General features: G+C 45.3%; 1 protein-coding gene across 4 annotated transcripts in view; it reads right to left on the minus strand.

Moving 5' to 3' along the window:
• CDH23 (cadherin related 23) overlaps window positions 1-27,976 on the minus strand; it is a 573,109-nt gene that overhangs the window by 226,154 nt on the left and 318,979 nt on the right. The gene's annotated exons all lie outside the window — the stretch shown is intronic.

The following is a 27,976-nucleotide window of genomic DNA, read 5'->3' on the forward strand; positions in this document are numbered from 1 at the left end:
AATATGTACAATCACACTGAGGCACATCTCCTTCAGCTTTACACCAATAGATAAATATCTCTTGTACTCTCCCACAGACCACACATACTGTGATACTTACATTCAAAAATACCCCCTTTCACACATCCCTAGGCAATACACAAACACCCCCTTTCAAGCCTATCTATCTTGCACATGTGTACGTTTTTGCAACACCTTACGCCTGTCATATATGTATATACTTTGTCTCCTCCATTCCTAGGCACCTATCACCCACACATACCTGCAGGAGGCTTGTGATGGGAATCAGCATGAGAGCAGCTGCTGCTCTAGAGCTGCTACAAGACAAAAGCGGAAGCCAAAGCTGTAGAGCAGTTCTGCTCTCGTGCACAAATCTGCAGAAAAGGGCATGTCGTACAATTTGTTCAGGAAACAATAGCAATGTTTGACATGTCATAAGGATTGATGGAGCAGAAATTTACATGGGAGAATGCATTTTTAAACAGCTCCACAGAGTCCTGGTGCTTTGCCGGTAATGGTTTCAACATTCATCATCCACTGAGCCCCACTGAGCATCTCCTTAAACTACATGAGATTAACTCTACTCACAGCAGTTTCAGGGAGGAACAAAGAGATGAGGAAGAGAAGAGCTTAAAGGTACAGGAGCATTTTCTACAAACAATGGGAGCAAAATAATGTGCAGAATGCGATAACCCTTTAAAATATGCCCTATGAGCTGTGACAGTGCTTCTTGAACTCTTCCTGCAGTGACTGTTCACCGGTCATCAATATGGAAGGACCCTCCCAATTAACAGTCTTCTAAAAAAGACTTAACCTATATGTGGCCACAATGTACCACACTGGATGTTTTCAAAGTACTGCCCAGACATCAATTAGTCTTTGCTGCTTCCTTGGGAGGGAAGAAATACTGTCACCATCCCCATTTTAATGCTCAGGAAAGAGGCTGAAGTAATGCACCCAAGGCCACAAAATGGGGACTAGAACCCAGGAGTGCCTGACTTATAGCCCTGTGTTAAATCTGCTAGACGATGCTGCCTTCTATTCCCTGCTCCTGATTGAATCGTCTGTGACCAACCCTCTAAAGACATCTACAGGATATGTATTGTGAAGGTCTCCAGTGCTTAGACACGTGCTAACATTAGGGAGGAGGTATTCACTGTACATACTTCAGAGCACAATTCTCTGCTGCTCCCAGTGTTGTGCACATCACTATGCCTACACTGTTATTAAACCATCTGGGGTTGGTCTCTGTGGCTCAGGCTATGGGCCTGAAAAATTGTAGTGTAGACACTTGGACTCAGATGAGAGCCTGGGCTTTGGGACCTGACTCTATTGTGGGTCTATTTTTGGAACTGGACTTTTAATACTCCATCAAGAAGTGGTCTGCTGCTAAACTATTCATTGGTTTTTAAGTTTTTCTATTGTGGTGTTAGCATCACAGGAGACACACTGTGATTATATGTACCATTGCATCTGAGACATATTGGGCAGGGAGGAGGATGCAGGAACAGGTTGGGGATGCGGGGTCTTGGCAGGGAGGTAAAAAAGGGGAAAGCTTCCAGGCAGCACATTCATGTACTGTTGTTCCCCCAGCCAGGGGGAGGGGAAGCACTTCTTCCCTGCCAGCTGGATCATGCAGTGAGGCTTGGGACTTTCTCTCTCCCCCCACGCCAGCAGGAAGCCGACACTAGCGCTCCAACCACGTGGGTGGGGCGAGGGGATGATGGGGCTGGAGCACCAGCACAGGCTCTCTGCTGTGAGGGGAAGGAGGGGCACGGCACTCTAGCCATGGACACACTTCCCTAACAGAGTCCCCTCATGCTTACTTGGGGGGCCATGAGACTATAACCTCTTGCAGCCTGATAGAGGTTATTGTAATAGAACAGCATAGTCCTTAGATATTGTGACTTGACATCCTTATACCACCCCTCTGCTCGTTTAATCTTTCAGAAACTGCTCGAAGAAAAATTATACAAAAATAGTGAAACTGGAGGAGACATTTGGGGCATCTCTGCTTTGTTTTTTGGGGGAGGAGGTATATAAAATATGTCTCCCTTCATGTTGACATTACAGGTATGTACACATCAGAAAATGGTATGATAGAGGTATATAAAATCATGAGTGGTGTGGAGAGGGTCGATAAAGAAAAGTTATTTATTAGTTCCCTAAATAGAAGAACTAGGGGACACCAAATGAAATTAATGGGTAGCAGGTTTAAAACTAATAAAAGAAAGTTCTTCTTCACACAGCGTGTAGTCAACCTGTGGAACTCCTTGCCAGAGGAGGCTGTGAAGGCTAGGACTATAACAGAGTTTAAAGAGAAGCTAGATAATTTCATGGAGGTTAGGTCCATAAAAGGCTATTAGCCAGGGGATAAAATGGTGTCCTTGGCCTCTGTTTGTCAGAGGCTGCAGAGGGATGGCAGGAGACAAATCGCTTGGTCATTGTCTTCAGTCCACCCTCTCTGGGGCACCTGGTGCTGGCCACTGTCGGCAGACAGGATACTGGGCTAGATGGACCTTTGGTCTGACCCAGTACGTCCGTTCTTATGTTCTAGGAGAATTTCTCGACCTTCCCACTTCTGAAACCGTCTTGGTGCCTCCCTTCATGTTGACATTACAGGGATGTACACATCAGAAAATGGTTTATCCTGTTGCACAAAAAACTCTGAGTAGTCATCCAAGGACCCTCACTTTTAATTGCAAAACACAGACTTGTGTCAGCAATGCTAGTGCCTGCTTGTTGACTCCAGATCACTGCTCTGTCCAGCATGCTGGGGACACAATCCAAGACTCAGAGAGCTATTGGAATACTCATATAAACTAACTAATATATGATACATCATGAATGCCATAATCATAAGTTTGGGGTGATAATCACATTCTTCCCCTTGGGATGTCTTTTCTCCATATAATCCACCTCCTCCTCCTCAGTCAAAGGAAAAGCACTGCCTTTGGAGAGGATCGGTGCAAACTTTCTGCAGGGAAACAGGACTGTGTAGCACTTTAAAGACTAACAAGATGGTTTATTAGGCGATGAGCTTTCCTGGGCCAGACCCACTTCCTCAGATCAAATAGTGGAAGAAAATTGGCATGACCATATGTACCAAAGGATACAATCAAAAAAATGAACACATATGAAAAGGCTACATTTCTATCACTTTTCTCCAGGGAGTTAGAGAGACAAAAAGCCTGCATACAGGAGGAAAAGCATGCACGGTCATATCCAGTAAACACCTATGGGACAGACAACAAATTAAGGACACTTGTGGCCTCTCTTGCACAGCCCTCATTGCAGGCATGACAAATGGCCTGGCAGGGATGAACTTTACAGAGGTGTATGTGTCTTTATTCTCCTTTTTGCCTGTCCTTCTAATCAATAGCAATTCTAAGCAATACCTGTCAACTAAAAACCACACACACACAAAGTCTACAGCTGCTGAGACTATGACCATAGCATTTGTTTAAAAAAGAGGAGATTTCGAGGAGGCAAATTCCCCTATGTTATTCCTGAATGAAATGGCCTTTTGGAAAAGTCTGCTGATTCTTTTCATGACAGAACCGGAGGCTAAAAGAAGGAGGGCTAGAGAGTGAAAGGAACAAGACAGGGGTCACAACAACCCCAGCTGATGAGAGAATTCCATTTAAGATGTATGTCACTCTGCAGGCAGGACAGGGCTGCCCAGGCAAAAGGAATGATCCTGACACTAGTGCTGTTAGATAAAGGAGCTCCCAGGCTTGTTGTTATTGTATGGGTGGGAAGGTTATTCTCTTTTTTTATTTAAAAATCAGGAAATAAAAATTGATGGGGAGCAAATTGTTGTGGCCAGAAACTCTCTGCTTAAAAGAGTCCTAGCAAGAAAGCAATTACCTAATGTCAAAAAACTGTCAAAGCATCTGAGTGACCTGCCAGCCTCTTGATGGTACTCTGTGCGGTGAGCAGCAGTGAAATGGGACCATGAAGTAGAAACAAACTGTGTGTGTAATATGCCACGTTGTCTGCCTGGCAGAAAATATTCTAGCCCACCTCTCACAGAGCCTTAATCTTCACCATGGACTGTTGGGCCTTAGCCATGAAAAGTTGAAGGCAAAAGGAAGATCCTCCTTAACCCCTTTTGCAGGGTTTTTTAGAAAGTAAATTGGGCAAAGGCATTTTCATAGTAACTCAGATGTATAACATAGATAGATAGTTGTGCTCCGTACCACAGCCATTTTGCTCTGTCTCTCAATACTGATCTGAGGAACCAATTGCAGAGACAAAAGCATAGTTAACACTCCCCTGAGGTAGCCAACAAAAGGGTAATCAGAACCAGCTCCAACATTGCAGTTTCATAGTATGAATATTCTCCCACCATCAACTAGATTTAAGAGTGATTCTCTGTCAGCGTGACCCATCATCAGGTAGTAGTAGTACATTGTGCTACTGATCAAAGCCAAATTCATGAGAGTGACTTAGAAATGAAAAGCTCTGAATTCCTGTATGAAGCTGCCAAGCCATCCAATCCTCCACCACTGGGCAACTTTCAAAGCAATATTTGAAAGGCAAAACATTTTACATGGCAGCTTTTGGTCACAACTGACCAGACCAGATTCAAACCAATATCCTTAAGTGAAAAAGACTACAGATGTCACTGTTTATTCCCCAGCCACCCAATTCCCCAATCCTGGCCACAACTGAACCTGAATCTAGTGATGATGAGTTCTTCTATGCCCTGTTACCAGTCTCCAGAATCACTCAAACGTCATCACCATTTTCAGAATGTTTACAAACAAATGGCTCTTCCATAAAATACCTGTCGGAAGTCCTAGAAAAAGCTCTAGCGATAATTACTCAATATTGTACTTCCTGAAAAGCAGTGTACACACTGATTGTACCACAACTGGATGTGCAGAAAGAGAGACTGAGAAGCTAACCATAGAAATAATCATATGGATATAAAAACAGATCAATACCTGGTAGGAATTCCACTTAAACTATTATAAATTTGGCAAATGAAAAACTACATCTTCTGCACTATCACTTTCAGGAACCTCGTTCTTTGTGTCATCTAAAGAGTGGAACCTGGGCAGGAGATTATAATCAGAATCCTACCAGAGGTGACCTGCTGATCAGAATTACTGGGTTGGAGCTGTGTAAAGGTGATTGGCTGTGGGGAGAGGAAGGCGGAGAGGAAAGAAGCAGGGAATCAAGGAGATGGAGGGATGCTAAGAGCAGGACACTGCAAAAACCTAAAGTGGTTCTTGAGCAGCCAGAGAGTGCAGAGTCTGAAAGGATGTGGGGGGTTAACGCTAAACTAACAACCCAAGAGAGCTCTTGCTGAGACTGGCAGGGGGAAAAAAAGGCCAATCAACCCCCCTGGGAATTACAAAGCTTCTTCCACCTCCTCTCCCAGCTGTTAGAAAAAACAACAGCTTCCCTTGATTGTGTTTTATAACAGCAGTCCCCTCAACATCAGCCAGCCGCTAGAGCAGTTAGCTCTGTTATCCATGCAGCAACAGCCTCGATTCAGCACAGAGTAATTTACTGCAGTCAGGCTGTTTGTGGTTGGAGATTATGGTCTAAAATTTTATTCAATAGCTGTGCCATATTGAAGGCAGCTCTTTAGCAGAGAAGTTACCCAGGGGTTCCACATACACTCATTCTCCCCCCTCCCCTTTATTTTATTTTATTTTATTCCCTAAGGTGACACCAATACAATTTAGACATTCGCCTCACCAGGTTTTATTGGAGTCTCTGATTGGGCTAGGCACAAGTTCTCTGCTAATGAACCGTATTGATTTCATATTCTCTTGTTGTCCACCTAAATGGCAAGCAGCACATCTGATAGATTAAATAACCACACAATTGCATGGCTGACATCTCAATCACTCCACTGTTAGGTCTTTAATGAATTTTACAGCCCAGCAAAACGAAAGGAATTAAGGTCAAAGTCCGAAGCAGGAAATATAAATCACCAACAATCTTTGAAATATTCACAAGAGCTCATACATATAATTCTTAGCCTTCCTCTCTCTTCCCTTTGCCGCCATTAGCAAATCCATCTTATCCAGAGAACAGAGCTGATGAAAACACTTAGAATTTGGTCTGCTCTTGTGGCCTGAGGAACGGGAAGAGGGGCAGCCCATTTTGGAGGAGTGAATTTACACTAAGTTCCCATCCAGAGGAACCGAGAGATAGAACTAGAACCAGTCTGAAGGTGGGTGTGAACAGATCAGATCCTGCTGGAGAGGAATCTGACTTATGGCCCAGTCTTTGTCCAAAAGGTAGGAAGGTAATTCACCTGGTATCTCCCAGGACTAATAACTCCTCTATATGTTAAGATGCACATATATAACTGTGACAGCAACTTTATCATGTAATGTCTACATTAATACACATTTGACACCTGCCATTAGAGAAGCAGGAGTGATATTATAGACAGGACTGCTTCAACCAGAGCTGGGCTTCTTACAAAGCAATTCAATTTCCCTGCACAGACTTACATGAGGCAGCCCAAGAATCAATGGGCAGCCACTTGCCAAGTCAATTGCTTCTCTCTCTACTCCCTCTATTACAGAAAGTATGTTCAGAAATGGAGGGTGTGTTTCTGGAGAGAGAGAGATAGTGGGTGGAAGTTTAATGACAAACAGGATGGGGTCAGGTGCAACTGCTAAGGCATACAGGGTGACATCCCCTGATTCCCCACAGGCCTGACTTTACCATCCACACAGAGGTCTCAGTTGTCCATGAAGCAGCCTGAACTGCATGCCAAATAGCACTAGAATGTGCACAATAAGGGTCAACTTGACCATATGCATTTCAGCTTCACGGTGGTGGGTTGGATGTGCCAGTAGCTGCAGATTTTCCAGCACAGTGTGGGCTGACCCCAGTTGTGGGTCAGATGCATAGAGCAGGCAAGGCATAGCACACCACACCACACTAGTGGACATGGAGAAACTTCCAAACAACAAAGTGGGTAGTATCAAAATATCTGAGAGAAAGGGAAGGGGAGAAAACCTAAGAACAGCCACATTGGGTCGGACCAAAAGTCCATCTAGCCCAGTATCCTGTCTTCCGACAATGGCTGGTGCCAAGTGCACCTGACAGAATAAGCAGAACAGGTGATCCATCCTGTTGCCATCCCAAGCTTCTGGCAAACAGAGGCTATGGACATCATCCCTCCCCATCCTGACTAATAGCCATCGATGGACCTATCTTCCATGAACTTATCAAGCTCTTTTTTGAGCCCTTTTATAGTGTTGGCATTTACAATATCCTCTGGCAATGGGACCTTCTTCCCAAAACTTTTCACTGTCATTCAGGTGCACGGTTGGCTCCAGGTTTGTTCCTATGGTTAGGCATCTCCACAAAAAGCAGCTGAGGTATTGGACATAACCCAGAACTAATCATTAGAAAAGGTCCCTGAATCAAACTCAGAAGTGTAAAGTAGTTTTGTAACATATACATCAAGGAGCTAGAAGAAGGTGCAAGTTTAAGTATTCTCCCTTTAATGTTTCCTTCTTCTGAGCTCTTCCGTGTACACTAATTTAGATTCACACAAAGTTAGATGTTCTTACACAACCACAGAGAGTGCATAAGTAGGTATCAGAGAAAAGATGAACAAGCATGTGAGGGTTTGGCATAGTGTCCAAGTTACAGAACCTTTGGCATTACTTATGAAATTGATCTCTTGTATCCCTGTGTGTGATAGTCTTGAAGACCAGTTTCACAGATATCTTTTCCTCTTGAAGCTAAGTCAATCAGTTTTGCCCTACAAGGGCTCTAATACCAAGCACTGTGGAAGAATTCCACCAGATACATTTGCTCAGGAAAGAATCTAAAGCCCAGGGAAAGATAGGTAGGTCTCTGAGTCCTTTTTTTCCTTAGAGGTAAAAATTCCCCTCTCAGTTCCAATGGGGCAGATGGTTGTTTGTGCTGGTATTTGGCACATTTCACTGCTGTTGAAACACAACATGCAGTAGCAGTAAAACCAGGATTTCTCAGCATGTTCATATGAAGGAACTTATTTAAAACAAAGATACAATTTGATTTTATAACAGTGAACAAGAGCAGCAGAATGCAAAAACAGGTAGACAAAAATTATGTCTCGAAGCTTGGTTCCAGAATAAACCTATTCCTTTCTATTTTACTAATGTACTAACTGAACCTGTTGAGAAACTTAAAAAACAATGAATAGTCTAGCAGTACCTTAAAGACTAACAAAACATGTAGATGGTATCATGAGCTTTTGTGTTAAGATTTGGATTCAAGTTATGATTAGGCCTGCAACATGCCTAATCATAGTGTTGTGGGATCAGCCTTCTTAATAGTGGGTACCTGTTCACATCACAAACACAACAGCACACCTGGCAGACGGCCATGGGGAGCTCTCATAGCAAATTGTTGCAGGCCAGAACTGAGTGCCTGCGGTGGTGGGTATGTGAGGGGGGAGAGGGAGGATATTCTACAGTAGCTCCGGTGCAAGACAAAAGGACAGATAAATCCCGATGAGGAAAATCTGTTGAAAGATGATTACTGCCATGTGGGATTGTTACTTGTATTTGTAAAGCCTGCATTTTGGTAATTTTTAGCCAACCAGCAGTCTAAAATAGAGCAACACCTCTCCTTGAACAAGAACTCCTTTCAGCTCCCAGCTGCTTCCAAACTACCAGCATAGCAAAAAACAACAATGGGGAGCAATTTCCAAATAACAATACTCAATGAGTGACTCCTGTTCACTTGTTTGTTTTTTAAAGGGTATAATTTGGACAGGTGAAAATGTGTGTTTGTTGGTTTGTTTCACTCCTTTTCTCATCTCATTTTTTTTTCTGCCTATGCATTGTGAAAGTGTGTATTTATCCTGACAGCTCCATCAGGAGACACGGCAGCTGCAAAGGCTGCAATAAGTGTCTGTCTCTTTAGCTCTTGGGCTGTCATGAGTCCTATTCCATCCCATTTCGGTTTTACGGATTGATATTTAGATTAAAGAGATAAACACAACCAAAGAGCACTGGGCCCTGACAGACAGACGAGAACTTCAGATCCGTCAATCAGTTTGCTACCTAGTAATTCCTTTCTCCCCCCTCCTTTATTTACTAAGATAAATTGATAAAAATATTTAAAAAGAACAAGGGGCTTGACCAAATAATAATATAAAAACATTTGCATTTAACTTTCCAGACTATTTGGAATCTCCTCTCTGATTACTTAACTATTTACCGTTTCGGGTGTTTGCAGTTTCTCTCTCCTATCGCAGATAAAGAATTCAATTTTCTTTTAAACGGTGGGGAAATTGGAAGAGATTTTGTTCTGTTTAAGCACAGCTGGAGTCTCAGGACTCAGGGGGATTGAGAACAATGAGATCAATTAAGATGCCAGTAGTGAAGAGAGCCAGGCAGAAAGGATAGAAGAGGTGGTGGGAGGGGGAAAGAACAAAGCCCAGAGGACATCTGAACAGAACAGCCCCTCCCCAAAGCTTTATTTTTCCTGTTTGCAGCAGAGAAGTCAGGCTACCCTATCCCAGAGATTTCATGGGATTCACGTTGACAGGAGAAAAACATTACAACCATTTTACATACCCGAGCCTTCAAATGCTACTAGAACACTAATCCATTATATCCATTCCACCCTATCTCAAATCCACAACCACAAATCCTCAATCCTTCTCCTCTCTATCCTGTTACAGGTAACCCAGCAGCCTTCCACAACACACCAGGGTTTCTGTATAATACACTGGGCTTTACATTATATGCTACTATCCCTAGCCACATCCACCCTTACCCCATTCCTGCCTACTTCAGGTCTTGCACCTAAAGCAGGGCCCATTACCCCGATGGTTAATCTCCCATCCTCTTACCAATTATGTTATTCACAGCCACACTCCCTAACAATTCCTATTGATTGTGAATACATTCATTGTCTGCCTACAGTAAAATAAAGGAATAAAAACAAAGAAATTGTGTCTTCCAGCTTTTACCCATGATGTTTGGGACACAATACAGCTGTAGGTGCCATCACTTCTACCTGATCTTTCATCACCTTACAAGTTATAAAGGGGTCAGGGACTGCTGTGCTACTAGATACCCCTACCTATGTGGACAGGAGGGATTGTACTATACTTCAGTCCAGACAGCAGCGTATAATATCAGAAAGGAAAGCGAGACTCCCCCCTCCCTGAACGAAAGGAAGCTGGAATAGGCAAAAGGAGAGTTGAACCACCTTAGGGTGCCAAGCCTGATGACTGAGTGGAAATGGCAGCAGCCTTGAAACACAATGCTTCTGTGTTTGCTTGAGAACAGATGAAGCCCTGGATCAGAATCTGGGATGACGGGAGACAGAGTAGCAGCAGAAACATAAGAAGAGTCCAGTGTGTCAAGTCCACTTGCAGGAATAGCTGACATCCAGCAGACAGGTTCCCATTTACTAAACTATGTCTTATTTACCTTTCAGTCACCAAGCTGAGATTGCGGGACACAATCACTGGACAGAACAAATCCAAAGGGAAGGTATTTACAGGGGCTTAAGACTCTGTCGGCAGCCTGCAGACCCCAGAATCAAGCCACAAAAGCTCTTTATACAGCTGTCAGGAAGTAAGAGCCCACAGCAGACTGACAGCTGATTGAGAAAGTGATTTGCATTTTAAATACGAGTTTATTGATGTCTGGGGCTCTCTTTCCCAGTGTGGGATGACTACATTATTACTTTTTTGTTGACTAGCTTTTACAGCTGGCTGGAAAGAAAAGGAAAAAATCGGACAGGGATCGATTTCTTTGTCCCTTGTGGGGGGACAAGGGGAGATCGAAGCGAAGAAGAAAAGTGATGGCCGAAATGGTAAAAGGGAGAGAGAGACAGAGAGACTTCGTCAACCAAATTAAAGGTGCCATAATGAGGGGAGCAATGAAAGGTTAATTAGCACATTTACTGTACAAGAATCTTTCTAACAAGGTGTCTCCCAACTCTACAAAGATATTAGGAGAGGGTTATGTGTAGTGTGTGTATGGGGGAGGGAGAGAAGAAATGAAAATTATGGGCAGTTGAGCAGGTGTGTAGTTAAGTATGAGGGAACATACATGTATGAGACAGTGAATGTCACTGGAAGCATAGAGAAGGGTTCCTATGTAAACATGAGTCTAGGTACTGTGCAAGTGTGTGTACATTTAGACATTGGTATGAGGGAGAATGTAGCAGATTACATGCCTACGTGCTGGATGGATCTGGAGCACATTAAGGGAGGGTGTCTAAGCAAGGAGTAAAACAACAAAGCTCTGTATTAGGACTATAGTTGTTTAATGCAGTAATTAATTTGAGCAGTGAGGAGATAAAATGTACAGCTAGCACAAAATTATTTAGGTTTCTCCAAATCAGAACAATTGTGAGGAATTTCAGATGAACTTAACCAAGCCAGTCTGAATAGGCAGCATAATGGCAGAGGAAGTTCAGTGTTGGCAAATACAGGGCAATGAGAATTGAAGAAAATAATCTGAACTACTCATACACTTCATTGGTTTCTATTAACTGCAACAACTCAGGAAAGGATCTGGGCATCATAGTGGGCAGCTCAATGAAAACCTCTGCTGAATGTGCAGCAGCTGTCAAAACCCAGAGAAATGTTGGGATGCAAGAAGACTGGGTCAGAAAAGAACACGGAAAATATAAAAATGGTTGTTGCACAAATCAAAAGATACCTTCCCATGGAACACTATTTTCCATTTTGACCACTCCGCTTCAAATGAGATATAACTGAAATGGAATGGTTTCAGCGATAAGTGGAAGATACATGGAAAACTTTTTCCACAAAGAGAGTTTTAAAAGGTTTGGACTATTTGGAGAAGTATTGAATCGGAAGGGCTATGATAAAAACAGACAATATAATGAATGGTGTAAAGAAGGTTTTTCTGGAATTTCTGTTTATCCTTTTTCATTAGAGCAAGGCAACCATTAATTATGCTGCAAGGCAGTACACTTAAAACAGAGAAGGAATTACTTTTTTTGTTTAAATATACAATGTTATTCTAGAGTCAAAGATTTTAAGACCAGAAAGGACCATTCTGATAATTAAATTTTACTTCCTGCTTAACACTGGATATAGAATGTCACGTATGCATCAAGTCCAATAACTAAAATATCTCTTAGAATTAGCCTTTGGAATTTATTGCCACAAGACATCTTGAAGCCAAGACCTTAGCTGAATTCAAACAATTGCTGGACATTGACATGCATAATAATATCAAAAGTTACATTAGTAGACCCTACTTAAAAAAATCCCTAAATGTTCAGAAGAATGAGCTGTCAAGCTTTGGGACATAAACCAACCTCTACCTTAGAGGACTAGAAATAACTTGCATCTTCTTGATTAATTCTTCTAGGTTCCCGGGACTAGTACATTTTGCAGGGCCCCTTACGCTCTGGGGTGGGTCAAAAGGAGTGGTTCAGTGTGCAGGAGGGGACTGCCAAGGAGTGGGGTTGGGGTGCCATCTCTGAGCAGGAAGGTGGGCGCATAGAGGCTAGAGGTGCCAGGTCTGGGCAGGAGGTAGGGTGTAGGAAGGGGCCGGTGATTGGGCACTTACCTGGTGCAGCTCCTGGGGTGGGAACACATGGCTTCATGCAGTTCTGCACGTGCAGGCGCCACTCCCACTGCTCCCATTGGCCGGGATTGCCAGGTAATGGGAGTGGCGGGTATGGAGCCTGCAGGTGAGCACTGCTAGCAGTGATGCACGCAGCTCCAGCCCAGGGTGGGAGGGGGAATGGCAGTGTGCAGAGCCACTTCCCTTCCCCCCGCAACAGACTGAGCCACGACACGCATGGGCTCCATGTTACAGTGTCTAAAGCCCCTTTTATAATCTAGTTCTGTCCAGTGTCAAAGATAGCTTCCTGGACTGGATGGACTTCTGCTCTGAATGCTGATTTGGTCTGGCACAACAATTCCTACATTTCTCTGTTTTAGAGATTTCTATGGGAACAGTCCAAAACACTATAATGTGTCTCTTGTAAAGTGTGGGTCTGGGCAATGACGGCAAGACAGTTGTGTGCTGCTTCAATAAGAGCAGTAACGAACTGAGGTGAAGGGGGTTAAACACTGAAGTTCCTGCTCTGTCCCTGTAACACAGACTTACTTTCTACAGTCTTTTCAACTTTTTTTTTTTTTTTAACTAAGAAAAAAAACCTGGGCTCAGTGGGGAATACACACAGCAGAACTCCTGGACGCTTAAAGAACAAGTCAGCTGATTCATCCTGGTACCAGCTGATCCAGGCAGCCTAAACAACTGATCTGAATCTAAACAACCTAAAAATCCCAGAGACGCACCCTGGAGTCTAGGCTACCATACAAAATAACCCTTTCTTGAGGAATCATTTGTCTGCAGGCCCTCTGGGGCAAGGCAAATTGAATGCATATTGTGTTAAAAACAAACTACATTGGTTCCTCTCAGTTTTAAATATTTCAGTTATCAGCCTTTTTCAGACAGATTCAACTGTGCAAATCTTAGGGAAATGAGAATCTTAAGACCACCTCCCTGCCCATTAATTCTCCTCTCGTATAGGCTTTCTTATATCCATGCCCCATTCCTGTAGGCTTTGGTAATGCTATTGCCAAACCCTAACACAGTACAAATTAGGCCGTCTTGTACATTCCTAACTATAGAGAGGAAACCCCTGATTGGCCCCAACTCCTGGCAACCCCTGACAGACTGAATAATGATGTCCTACATGAGTGCACCAAAGGCAAGTTTGTTGTGTGATCAGTTATCTTCTGCCCAAAGCATTTTTCATTTATGCAACACAAGGGACAGGATGTGGACAGGGGGAAATGGAATTGTATCTATATTTCCACATCCCCCTGCTCATGTGTAAGAATCATGGACCAGTGAAGAATGGCCTTGATTATACAAAAGAAAAAAACCTGTGGCTTCAGTGAAAGGGAGAAAAAGGAAATCCATTAATGCAGACATAGGACATTGTATTAATCATACAAAGGAAAGTTCGTACAGTACTCCTATTTTCACCAGGGGACCAGTGCTAGGGTAGGGCTGGTATACGCTAACTACCCTTGCTTCCAGTGCAGCTCCAACAGTGGTAGCAACAGAAATAGCGATAACACAGAATGGGGACTGGAACTAGCCACTGGGTCATCTAGATGTGCTGTGGGGAATATGGAGGTTAAAATGTTAATGGTTTGTGACACAGGATGTCTACCCCGCACTGACCCTTTAAGGGTTAAATCCCAGCTGTGGGAGGCTACCTCTAGACAACAGCGCTATTTTGGGTTACTAGTAGTATCCTGAACTAGCTATTCCACATCTTTAAATGCACCTGTTATTTTGAAACATATTTTGAAATAACGGGTGTGTTATTCTGGTTTCCCTGTAAGAAACTGTTACTCACCTGTGCAGTAACATCTGTTCTTCGAGATGTGTGTCCCCATGGGTGCTCCACTACAGGTGTTGGGCTTGTCCCAGCGCCGCAATCTGGAGAGTTTTGCCAGCAGTAGCCCCCGGTGGATTGCGCATGCGCAGAAGCTGCCTCGCGCCATTCGCGCCCTTTCTGCGTTGCATGGTCAGTCGTGCCAGTTCCTCCTAGCAGGAACATCTGAAAGATACAAACGTAAGAGTTCCGAAGCAGGGCAGGTTATAGAGCACCCACGAGGACACACATCTCGAAGAACAGATGTTACTGCACAGGGTGAGTAACAGTTTCTTCTTCTTTGAGTAATGTCCCCATGGGTGTTCCACTACAGGTGAGTATGAAGCAGTAACTCGACGTAATGGCCAGGAGAAAGGCAACTTTCATGGCGAGAGTCTGTAGGTCACAAGTTGCTAGCAGCTCAAACGGTGGGCGGGTAAGTGTGTCAAGTACAAGGGTTAGGTCCCATGGTTTGTGCGGGGAGTAGAGGTTGGTAATTCCTTTCATGAACCTCTTAGGGAACGGGTGTGCGAACACTGAAGTGCCATCTATGTGAGAACGAAAGGCCGAGATCACAGCTAAATGCACTTTTAGCAAAACAACTGCCAAATTCTGTGAATGTAAGTGAAGAATGCAGTCCAGAATGTGTTGGATGGGTACTAGCAAAGGATCCATGTAGCAAAGGAGTAGTTTGACGCCTGCTTTGTACTAACACGTCTCTGACTGCCTGGGAGCAGGCTAATTCTGGCGCCTGGAGCCAGTCAGAAGCCACACTGTTAGATGCAGTTGGTCGATGGTCAGATGCAGGAGGGTGCCATGTTGCTGCGAGAGTAAGTTGCGCAATTGCGGAAGTCGTCAAGGCTGGGATAAAGACATCTGTGTGAGTTGCAGTAGCCAAGTTTGTTGGGGCCAGAAGGGTGCCACCAATATCACCGTTGTGCCATCTGCCAGTATCTTCCCTATCACCCGTGGTATCAGGGGGATTGGTAGGAAGGCATATAACAGGTGGTATATTCTCCAATTGAGGAGGAAGGCATCTCCCTTTGATTCGGTGCCTATGCCAGCGCTCGAGCAGTAAAGATGGCACTTCTTGTTGCGTCGAGTCACAAACAGATCTACGTCCAGGTAGCCCTATATTTGGAAAAGACTACGGACTACTTCGTCTAGCAGTTCCCATTTGTGTTGCAAATGGAAGGTTCTGCTCAAAGCATTGGCAATGGTATTGCACTTGCCAGGAAGATAAGTCACTGTGAGCGTAACCCCATGCCGAATTGCCCAATTCCAGAGGCGTATGGACACTGCACATAGGGATCTGGATCTATCAACCCCTTGCTGATTGATATAGTAGACAGTGCAGATTTTGTCAGAAAGGATCTGTACCGTGGTCCCTTGCAACTTGTGGATGAAGTGTCGGCAGGCATTGAAGACCACCCGGAACTCCAGAAAATTTATATGGAGTAGGGATTCGTGATGTGACCACAAACCCTGAACCTGGTGATTCTGCATATGTGCTCCCCAGCCGACAAGAGATGCATCCGTTGTGATCTGAACGGATGGGGCCTGAGCATGAAAGGGGATGCCTGCCAGTGTATTGTTCAGGTCGAGCCACCATGTGAGGGAGTCCCTCACACAAGTGGGGATAGATGTAAGTTTGCGGGTATTGTCGATGCCTGGTTTGTAGATTATGAGGAGCCAATGTTGAAGGCATTGCATGTGGAGCTGCATGTGTGGAATGACATACATCGCTGCTGCCATGTACCCTAGCAACTTCAGGCACTTAAGTATAGAGACTGTGGGAGTGGTGAGCAGAACGTTCACTAAGTCTGTCAATTGGCAGGTTGCAGTAGCAGTCTTGGAGTCCAGTTTCACTCCAATGAACTCGATGGACTGGGATGGAATCAGGGAAGACTTTGGGAGGTTGATGATGAGGCTAAGGGGCCTCAAACGTGTCTCTGGTAGTAGTAACCGCAGCTTGTGCCTCATCTGCTATGGGGGCTCTTAGCAAATAGTTATCGAGGTATGGAAAAATCGTGATACCGGAACATCAGAGGTAGGCGGCTACTACTGCCAAGGTTTTTGAAAATACCCTTGGGGCTGCCGAAAGCCCGAAAGGGAGCACTGTGTAGTGATAGTGGCCATTGCCTAGGGTGAAATGTAGGAATCTCCTATGGGCTGGGTGAACGGAAATGAAAATACGCACCCTGGAGGTCGAGGGATGCGAACAAATCCCTTTCGTTCAGAGTTGGGATGATAGAGGCTAGAGTAAACATCTTGAATTTTTGTTTTCTTAGATAACGGTGGAGTCTGCGAAGATCCAGGATTGGCCTCCATCCGCGGGACTTCTTCTGCATGAGGAAGTATCGGGAATAGAAGCCTTTGCCTCTGAATTGGCATGGAACAGTCTTCACCACTCCAATAGTAAGTAGGCGCACAACCTCCTGTCGCAACAGCATCTTGAGAGAGGGGTCCCTGAAAAGGGACGGGGAAGGAGGATTGGAGGGGAGGAGGGTGGAAAAAGGGATGATGAAGCTGGAGGTTACGATCTCCCTGACCCAGCGATCCATAGTGATGGCAAACCAGCGACGATGATAGGGTCTCAGCCAATGGTGGAACAATTTGGTTACTTGTGAAGAAGCCTCCAGAAAGGGAATGGTGTGCATCCAGTCAACGGGCACATCAAACTTGCTGCTGAGACTGTTGTTGGTTTGGTGTCTTGGTAGGCTGCTGGTGCTGTCGCTGAGGGCATTGCCTTTGCCTGTGCTAGTTATAAGGTCTGAAGCGCGGTACGGTATACGAAGAAGGCCTTTGCCTGTTGTAGGGCCAGGCTCTCCTGAGCCTGAAGAGCAGCAAATACATCCCGAGCGTTCTCAGGGTAGTTCGGGAATCCTTTCCAGAGTGGAACACCTGATTGGTGTTTTGAGCAAATAAAGAGGAGAAGTTGAAGGGGTATGTCTTCCACCTTGGGTTGCAGGTCCTTGGGTACAGAGGCAAGGTGGAGCCAAGAAGTGCATTGCATGACAACTGACATTGCCGTAGTCCTGGATGCTGAGTCAGCAATATCCAGGGAGATCTGGAGTGCTGAGCGGGCTGCTGTGTAGCCTTCCCGCACGACGGCTTTAAGTATCTCCTTTCTGGTATCGGGTAAATGTTGCATTAGAGGCACCAACTTGGAATAGTTGTCAAAGTCATGATTCGCAAGTTGGGCAAAGTAATTGGCCATTCTCAGGGTGGCTGTAGCAGATGACTAGACCTTCTTCCCGAGCAGGACCAGACTTTTTGCATCCTTGTCAGAAGCGGTGTTCTTCAGTTGTGCAGCCTTTGACTTCTGTTGAGCTGCGTTGACAACAATGGAATTAGGAGAGGAATGCGTGAAAAGAAACTCCGCATCCTTAGCGTTGATAAAATACTTCTTGTCGGAGCGCTTGTTTGTTGGTGGAAAGGGTGCTGGGGTTTGCCAAATGTCATTGGAAATTTCTAGAATTGCTTCACTGAAGGGAAGAGCCAACTTTGACCTGCTGGACTGTTGGCGATTTCTCAGAAGGGCATGCTGTTTCTGAGGGGCTTCTGAGGTATGCAAGTTCTGTGAATGGGCAACTCGTTTGAACAGTTCTTGAAATTGTTTATAATCATCCACAGGTGAAGAATCATCATTAAAGACTGCGTCGTCTGGTGAGGAAGAGGAGAGGTTTGTTGGAGTCAATCGGCTGCTGCTCCGCGGTGGGGGACTGACCGTTATCACCATGACGAGTGGACGTAGATGGAGCATCGCCCGTGGGTGTCGGAGGAGGCTGTGCTGGAGGAATAATATCCTGGGTCAGCAGCTGTGGTATGACTGAGGGCGTTCTGGTGATGAAGGAGGTGCACGCCTTGTGGAAGAACGTGGGCGGTCGCGGTAATGCGAGGTGCATTGGCGATGATGTTGGCCATGGTGTGAGTACCCCGGAGAGTATGAACTGGTGCTCCAGTGCTGATAGTAATGTGAACAAGAAGGCGATAACGGAGATCGTGATCATAGTAAGTAGCGTGAAGGGGACCTCAAGTAACGTGAGCGATGATAATGTGGAGGTGTCAGGGAATGCCTCGGAGATCTCCAGTAGCGCAGTGAAGGTGAGCATCAATAACAGTCCCGCCTCTTGTGATGAGGTGAGGGTGAAGGTCCCGGTGAAAAGACAGCCCTATCTGGACTGGGCAAGGGTGTGTGTATTTTTCTCTGGGCTTTAGTTGGTACTCTAGTAGCAGTTGGGGGGGCTGTGGGAACCGGGCTGCCTTGTACAGAAATGACAGAGGCAGACTCGGATAGATCCCTTGACAGGGATGGTGATCTGGGTACCAAGGTTGGCGATGGCGGTGCCATGTCTTCGCCTGAAAGGCCAGATTGTTGGGTTTCTAGTACTGGCCCTGACTAAACTGTTGGTACTAGGTGTGTTGTCGGTGCTGGTTGTCCATGCGAACTCGGTGCTGGCCCATGATGTGTGTGCTTCGGTGCTAGTGCTAGCTCTCCACGCACGTGCTGCGGAACCAATTCGCAGGGTGCTGAATGCGTGCGGAGTGGTCATAGCTGGCCGAGGAGTAAGACGCTGCAGCACAGCCCTCGGTGCCGGCTCAGGTCTCAGTGCCGTAGACAGTGCCACTTCAGCCTCCGGTGTCATCTGCACACTCGGTGCCATTGCCGTGGATTTGGGCGCGGTGTCGCATGAGCTGCCGGTGCCGTTGCTGACGATAGCACGTGGCTAGGCACTGATATACTATGGCCCTTAGTTGACTTTTTCCCGCCATACTTTGGCGGGAGCCCCAGTGAGCTCGGTGCATTCCCTTCACTTACACTCCTAAATGGAGTGGAGCTTTTCCCTTCACAGGACTTACGCGGCACTGGGGCCTCTGGTTGCTGTTCTGCCAATGAGGGTTCAAGTGCCTTATTGAAGAGTAACATCTTCAGGTGCATTTCCCTGTCACATCTGGCCCTGGCAGTCAACTTTGAACAGTGGCCGCACTTTTGTGGTATATGGCCCTCTCCCAGGCAGTGGATGCACCAGGAGTGGCTGTCCGAGGCCGGCATAGCATTGCTACATGACACGCATTTTTTGAAGCCCGGAGAGCTGGGCATGATTTAGATCTTTTAAGTTCTTTTAAATTTTTTAGAAAAATCTGACAGGTCGGGTCACAACTAACTATTACAAGGAGGTGGGCTAGCTAGGACATAACGAGTAGCAAATTCTTCAAATTCTCCTCAGGCGAGGAGGATAATGTTCCAACTCCATCTGCGGCTGTGGACAGTTAGGAGGAACTGGTGCGACGGACCACGTGACGTGGAAAGGGCGCGAACGGCGCGAGGCAGTTTCTGCGCATGCGCGGTCCACTGGGGGCTACTGCTGGCAAAACTCTCTGGATTGCGGTGCCGGGATAAGCCCGACACCTGTAGGGGAGCACCCATGAGGACAGTTCGCGAAGAAGAACCCTCATTCCACAAATTGCGTAACTTATTTTGCAGTAAGGGTGCAATGCATATGCACCCAGAGAAGGCTAGAGTGGTGGAGCCAGCGGCTGAAGCAGATACAGCCAATTAGGGCTCAGCTGGGGCTGTATAAATAAGGGCTCCTGGAGGGGCAGAGACAGACTCACTCTTGCTCCAGCTGTGGAGCAGGAGGGGCCTAGTTGTCAGGGAAGCTAGAAGTTTCCTGACTTAGAGCAGGGCTGGCTAGGGAAGCTCAGGCCAGGCAAGCCACAGGCTGCAGGGCCTGAGGCTACTAGTACTGCAGGGAGGCAGCCAGAGAAGGCAAAGGCAGCAGGTCCACACACTCCCCTTGCCAATGATGAGTGGCCATTTCAGAGTGGAGTTTGCCTCTGTGGCAGGGGCTAGAGGACCACTGGCTGTGGGTCACTGAGGCAAGGTGGGTATAGTGGGTTGGGGATTCCCTGAGGTGGAAGACCCCAGAGTGTGGAGGCACTGTGGAAGGGCAGTACCCAGGTGGGAGGATGCCACATTCTGGGAGGGGCATGGATCCTAATGCAAGGTGGTGAAGCCATTAACAGGGAACGGCAGGCATGACACCAGCCAGAAGGGGGCGCTCCAGGTCTAAAGAGCAGATTACCCGAGAGATCAGCAGGAGGCGCTGTGGCGGTGAGTCATGCCATATTACAGTGTGCTAACATTAGCATGCATTCCCATCATTGCTTCCATATGTGGAGCTGAAGTGATTATTTCAAAGTAATGGGCCGCTGAATTCAAAATCCTGCTTTTCATCAAGATAACACTAATTCTGAAATAGCTATTTCAAAATAATGGTGTGGACGCTCTGGTGCCGTTATTTCAAAATAATTACTCCCCAGAGTAATGTGAACTAAGTACTCCCCAGTGCTTCCTGGGGCTCTAAGTCCAAGGTAGCACGTCCACATTAACGGAGCCTGCATTGGACTAATTTTGAGGCTTCCCCATAGTATGAACACAGTACAGGTTGGCCCTCCCCGGTCCAGCACCTTGGGGACCTGACTGGTCCCAGATGAAGGATTTTTCCAGACCATGGGAGGTCATTTCAGGCCCCCTTCTTGCAGGCCCCCCCAAGCTTCTTGGCTCCCTCTGCAGCCCAGCTGAGCCACGTGCCAGCTCCAGCACTCCCCTTCTCCCCTGCAGCACAGCTGAACCGCGTGCCGGCTCCCACAGCCCAGCTTAGCTACGCACCAGCTCCCTGCCCCCCCCCCCTTTGCAGCCCGGCTGAGATGCGCAATAGCTTCCTGCCCCCCCCCCCCACCGCTCAGATAAACCGGGCATTGGTTCCCGGTCCTCCCCTGCTGCAGCCCAACTGAGCCCTACGCTAGCTCCAAGGCCCCCACCCTCCTATAGCGCACTGGGACACTCTGATCCTGGAACATCCATGATCATGCCAGACCACAGATGTTGCCAGACCAGAGAATCCTGAATTTAAATCAGGAGTTAAGTCGAATTTAGTAATTTTGAAATACTTTTCTAATGTAGACATGGCCTGGGATCTAACATTCTACACTACCAAGACCTGTCATACTGCTCTTCTAACTGCTGCTGTGCTCCATCATCCACTGATTCTGACTCTTTCCTTGTTCCATGCACCATGTGTTCTCCACTGTAAAGAGTGTATGATGGGGAAAATTTGCCATTTGGGCCACAACTTGTTTTCTGTAGGGCTTGGACTGATATTATTGGGTGGAGTTTAGAATTTTTGGCCATTCAGTTTTATATACTTTTCCCCCCTTTATCTCTTGAGCTGTTCCTCTCTTCAATGGATTTATTCTCGAGTCTGGTCTAAAGTCTTTCTATGCGCTTTGATTTGATATTACAGCTGTTCTTGTTTAGGGAATTTTTTTCTAATCTATCAATTCACCTCTCCCCTTCTAGTCTATCCATTCACAGATTCATAATTGGTAAGAGCAGGGCTTTGAAGACTATTCCCTGCCCTGCTTCTTCTTATTTACTCACAGCAGGAAAAACAACAGAGGCCTGGGAATTGCTTTGAGGATGGTTACAATACCAGCACACACACAAGCCCTCTTCTGTATTGATGGTTGTGGGCCTTGCAGTTGTTTGGAGAGATTTCAATGATTTGAGCCCAGGTCTGTAGGTCTGCATCCTTAAGAGCATAGGTCCACATGCAACTCTGATCATTGTACAAGCCTATATTCTAGTAGTCACACAGCCAGGTCTCATTTAACATAGAGCAAGCAGATACCAGTAGCTCAGTGTGTCTCCCCTTGTCTTTATCTGAGAGCACTGCAACTAGAGAGCTCTCTGGACTGCTTCTGCAGAACCCCCTTAAGGAACAAAACTATTCCCAAGCTGGTGCTGTCAAGTGCCGGTAACCTGGTGCTCTCAATCAAGAGGCATACACAGCAGAGTTACCAGGTTCACTCACAATCACTCTTTTCAAGTGCATGCTTCCATTCATCCCCCTGAGACTGTTTTTGCACCCTCCCATGGCACATTCCAGCAAGTCTCTGCACTCAGCATACAGACTTCTTTGTCTGTCTTCCCTGTGTTTCCCCATGGAAACCTGTACATGGGGACAATGAGTTAGACTGAAAGACAATGCTACACCTAGCAACAAAGCAGCAAAGCACAGGGTGTACATAGAGTCAGCTGATCAATCCCTAGGCTAGAGAGACTGGTAGGTTCTGCCCCAGCTACCAGCAGATATTAAAGGTGGTTTTTTTTTTCTGAAACAACTGGCTGTGAAACCTTTTAATAACATAACAGAAAAGGTCAGAGCAGGAATTTCACACTTCTTGAGCAAGCTGGTCTGGTATAACTTCATGCCCACAAGAAGCAAAAGGCGCTGAGAACACATAAAACTAGGGTCCTCTGACACCTAGGACCCAATGCTAGGGATTGTTTGGCCAATCTCCCCATTGCTTTGTGGTGTTGGTAAAGAAGTTATTTTCAGGCTGTAAAGAGTGAAATCATATGTGCAAAGGATACAGGACACATCACTATTCTGTGCTCTCAACATTTGTAACTATAAATGTCTCCCCAGAAGGAGGGCTGCTTCAGCAAAGCCCGGCAGGAGAGCTATCCTAAAAATAAAGTGCATCACATCTAGGGTAAGAAAATAATTGTTTTTGCAAACAAGGAGACTTTTAAAAAAGATTTGGGGAATAGATTTTGCCTTCTCTTTCTCAAACACACACCCACCCATGCCAGGCCTCTGTAGTCACACTAATCTCTGAAACTCCCAGAGCCTTAGAAGGGTGGAGCAGTCTAACTGAAGTCAATATGAGCTTTGGGTGCTCAGCACATTTGAAGAAATCTGGTCTGCACACTGTTAGTGAGAAGGATGGACAGGAATAATTGCAGGCCTCAGTGGGGAGAACAGAATGTGTTGGCTTCCAGTCTCATCTCTCACAATGTACCTCATCACCGCAAATTTTGCCCTTTGTTAAATATTTTAATGCAAAAGGCCTAAAGAGATTTAGAGTCTCTTTTCTGAAATAATGACTCCATTTCTGCAAGTGCATTCTGGTGCTTGCATTAATAGCATCCACAAATTTACATGTGTATTTGAATGGCCAAGAAGATGCATGAACAAATGTGCAGATGCAAAATTATATTCCGAAAGTAAGGTCCAGTTCAAAACTATGTTCTGCAAATATATTATTATTGTAAAGGGCTAAAGCTAAGTCTCCCATGTTTGTAAGAAGCAGCATGTCACGGGATAATTCACTGATCTCGAAGTCAACGGTTTGGGCTCTCTTCCTCACTCTGCTACTTTATGATCTTGGGCAACTCACCTAACTTTTTGTGCCTCGGTTTCCCCCTTCATATAGTGAATATAATCAATATTTTGGAGTTCTATTACAATAGCATCCAAACCCTAAACTAAAATCATGGCCTCTTTGAACTGGGCATGGTTAAAAACAGAGATAATCCTCGACCCAATGAATTTACAGTCTAAATAGACAAGATGAAGGGCAAAAGGCACAGGAGATGGAGTGGCTTGTCCAAGATTACACAGGAAGTCAGTGGCTGAGTGTGGAACAGAACCCATGGTTCCTGAGTCCCAGTGCAGTGCTGTCTCCTTGGACTGTTCTGCTTCTTCAACTTTTTTAAATGCACTTTTAAGCCTCTGGCTGAAAATCGCTCAACGGCCAGGGACCATTCATAAAATGGGCCAAATTCAGCCCTACTGTAAGAGGAAGCAACTCTAGAGTTGCCAGATGTCCAGTTTCGAACCAGACAGTCCAGTATTTGAGCTTTCTGTTCAGGAAACAAATTGAGAAAATATAAATGTCTGGTATTTTCTAAATCAGATGTAATGTCGATTGTGATGTAATGTCAAGTGTGTCCGGTATTTTTATTGAAACCATCTGGCAACCCTAAGCAACTCCCTTGACTTAAGTGGGTTGCAGCATGTGACTTCAGGGCTGAATTTCAGCCAATATATCTCCATGCCTAAATGCAGTTCTATAAAGAAATGGGTCTCCTGAAAGGAAATCATCTTCATGCCCTGAGGGGCTGCCTTCCCACATGATCCAGGTTAGTGTGCGCACTGAGGAGCTGCTTCCATAAAGTCTATGTATTCCTGCTGTTCACATGTCAGCATGTTATTCCCTGAATTTATATGATACATGCGTTATATGGATGGAAACAGATAGATAGGAAAGGAAAGGGTAGCCAGAGAATGTGAAATAGCAAGAGAGAGCCGCACATGTGGACACTATAGGAAAAGGCTGCCCAAAGTTACATGGTCGAGGAGGTTGGGGGCTCTCCAAAGCCACCTAGACTTTCACCAAAAGCGTCATGTGGAAACACGTGTTTGAACCTGCGCATATCTTGTGCAGGGAAGAGATGAAGGTGAGTAGGGAGCCACGAGCAGAAGTAAAAGGAGACTCTGACTCTCTGCTGCTTGTACTTACTGATGATTTATACATGTACCAGACAGTGTATCCCTGCTGTCAGTGACATTAGGAGGTCAAATACTGCAGAAACAAATGGCCATTTGTCATCACAAGTGAAGTCTTTTTCTTTTACATTTTCAGATGTTCAAGCCTAGAGAGGAGGTAGCAGGAAAGTAGGAACTGTGGCAAGGAGCTTGTGTGTTTATACATGCTGTGAATGGAAGGCTTAGATTTTTTACTGCCTCCCCCAGGACTCCTCTTTTCCCTCCCCTATGCCCAAATAGCAAAATAACGGGGATAGAAATTTGATAGGCTGGGGACTTGGAAAAGTGGGCTTGAAAGCAATGCTCCCTCTAATCTTTTCCATCCATGTGCTGAATAATTGTTTTATGTTCATCAAGGCATGTATGAATGTGCACCACCAGGAGAAACACAAAATCTAACTGTGGGCTTTCTGCTAATCAGCCGAGCTACATCTGAATTTCTCATGAGCAGCTACATAAGTGCACAGCTTACAGGGAACACTGGCTGAAAGCCCAGAATTTCAAGGCAGTTGAGAGTAAACTCTTCCCCTCTTTAGGAAGTAGAGAAAAGTGGTTTTTAATCACTATTGTATCGTGCAGAAGATCAGAGATTTCCTGTTCCCCAGACCTCCCCTATTTTTGAGCAGCCCATGTCTTTGCCTGGAACAAGCTGTAGGCACTGTAGCGCCAGCTGCCATTCTGCCATTTCCAGAAAAAGGCTGACACAGACTCTGGGATCCTGGAGACCGCCTTCCATTATTCAAGGCAGGGAATACACACTCCCAAAACACAATAGGTGCTGCAATGAAAAGAGGAAAAGTTACTATGTTCACTCACAGAAGACCATATGGGGGCAGAGTTATTTGAATCAGAGGAACACCAGAATCTGAGAACGCAGGAGGAGAGAAAACACAAAGAATTCCTGTTCACATTGATTCTGTAACATGGGTTTGTTTCTGTCTAGACATCTGATTTCCCACTGAAATGTATAAATGTTTGGTTCTCAGTTTTTAAGGAGACTGAGGGCTAATTTTGAAATCCTCCCTTTTTCTGTTCTCTCGGAATCCTGAGCCAAATCTCCACTGAGCAGGGTGAGGAGATGACACAGTGGTTTAAATTCTGGTGGCTGATCTACAAGAGCTTATTATTGTCTGCATTAATGGTGGTGCAAAAGTGGAGAACATGAGGGAAATGCTCGTATAGACAAGGCCTCAGTGACAAAGGTCCAATCCCTTTGAAGCCGCTGTCCTGGTGCTGGACTGTCTGTGACATTGGGATAATGTCAATGCGATTATTACCCTCAGTGCAAGACTGTCTATGATTGAAGATTAATCCTCCAGAAACCATTGCTCAGTGCTGATGTATCTGGAATGGAGGTAATCACTTTGGAAACTCAGTCTCAACATCCACCTATCTCTGCTATTGGGCTAATCCCCTGGAGACCATTTTTTTCTACTCTCCATAACCATATTGTGGGTTTTCTGACTATCTTTCAAAGTACAGGGGAATTTATGTTTAGAGAAGTTAAGACTTCAAAGCTGTCTAAAATGCACTCACAAAATATGAGCCTGTTTGTGCAAAAGGGCATTTTTTCAATACAGAATTTGGAACAGATATATGGCCTTTTGCATGTGTAACCCATTTGATGCACTTTTGGGAGAGGAGTAAGAATGCACACTAAATTTACACGGCTGGTTTTTAAAATCTGTACTTAATAGTCACTCACTTCAGGTTCCCAGGAAACTCTTGGAAAAACAGTAGTTTATCATTATGAAAGGCAATGCTCAGATTACAGTGTCCTCCCAGGATTCATTTTGTTTGTGGAGCGTGGGACAGTCTGTGGAACAAGCATGTTAAGCAAACAGCATTCTGACAAATGTAGAGCGCTGCATCTCATATACAAGACATAGTATTTTATGAGGGCTGTTAGAAGTTTGGGATCAGCTGGGAGGACAATCTGGATTTCAGTGCTAATTGCATACATTCTGATTTATCATACAAGATTCAACTTCTGGCATTATGTGTTTGCTCCAAAATGCTGGCATAGCTAGAAGTTGGAAAAAAGACGCTGCAACAATCTCATTGTTTAGTGTCTGATGGCCTGACTAGCTAAACATCTGTTTGAAATATTAATAACTGTCAGATGGGAACTGCTCAGGGGCTCTATACAGTTTCACACCATCTGTTTGTAGAGTAAACACATTTCCACACCCCAAATCATTTTGTCAGAGCTTTCATTCGTATGTGTGTATGCGAGCACGCTAGTGTGGATGTGTAGTATACTCATCCAGAGATGTAGGGGCTAATGAAGAGAACATGTATTAGGCGATGGAACGAGGGAGAACGAAACACATGTCAGAGGATGAATCTATGTCTATTTAACTAAAGCAGTATAGGAGCACCTACCAACCAGAAATGCGCTCTCTCAGTTTCCAGTGATGGCATTCTTCTGAGGTAGAAATTGATCTCTATTTTAATGATTTTAAAGATGGGGTTGAGTTTCTTGTTTGCAATTTTGCTCTGTGCCATCAGTAATTCCTTATTTTTTCTTCAATAAATGCATTTTCTTGCCTTTTACATTTTCTCATTTCCCATTTGATGAAATGAAGCATAGAACCCCAGTTGCCTGACTTTTAGTTACTTTTCTGCTTGGTTATGTCTACCCTTCTAGCTGGGAGTCTGATTCCCAGCTTGCAGAAACACTCTCAGGCTAGTTCTCGTCAATCTACTGTGCTAAAAGTAGAAGATACCTGTGGGAGTGCAAGGAGTGGGAAGGGCCAGCCCCTGCAAGCACATGCACACTACAAATCCTAGGCATGTAAAGGAGATGGCTACACTAGATTGGTGGGATCTAGCACAAAATGTCTCCTCAAGCTGGGAATCTCATAGTGTAGACATATTCATTCTGAACATGCCTTGCTCTTGCAATGGTATTTGTTAGCTAATTACCATCTGAAACCCATCAGGAAGGGCGCACACATACCTTTTCTCTGTCTCTAGCTCCACCTGTTTTATCTAGGTATGGCATCACACACTGAGGGGCATGAACCAGACTCCTCTCTGCAACAGTGCAGGTGTCAGGGAGGGGATGATAGAAGGCAGCTGGTGCATCTCCTGATTTAGTACAGACTAAGGCAGTTAATTCTGCTACAAAAGCCCCGACAGGGCTTTGTATGGCCACATAATTTCAGGTCCACCACAACTCCTTGTCTAGACCT

The sequence above is a fragment of the Pelodiscus sinensis genome, chromosome 8 (assembly GCF_052426305.1).
Source record: "Pelodiscus sinensis isolate ZL-2025 chromosome 8, ASM5242630v1, whole genome shotgun sequence".
NCBI classification, from domain to species: domain Eukaryota; kingdom Metazoa; phylum Chordata; order Testudines; family Trionychidae; genus Pelodiscus; species Pelodiscus sinensis.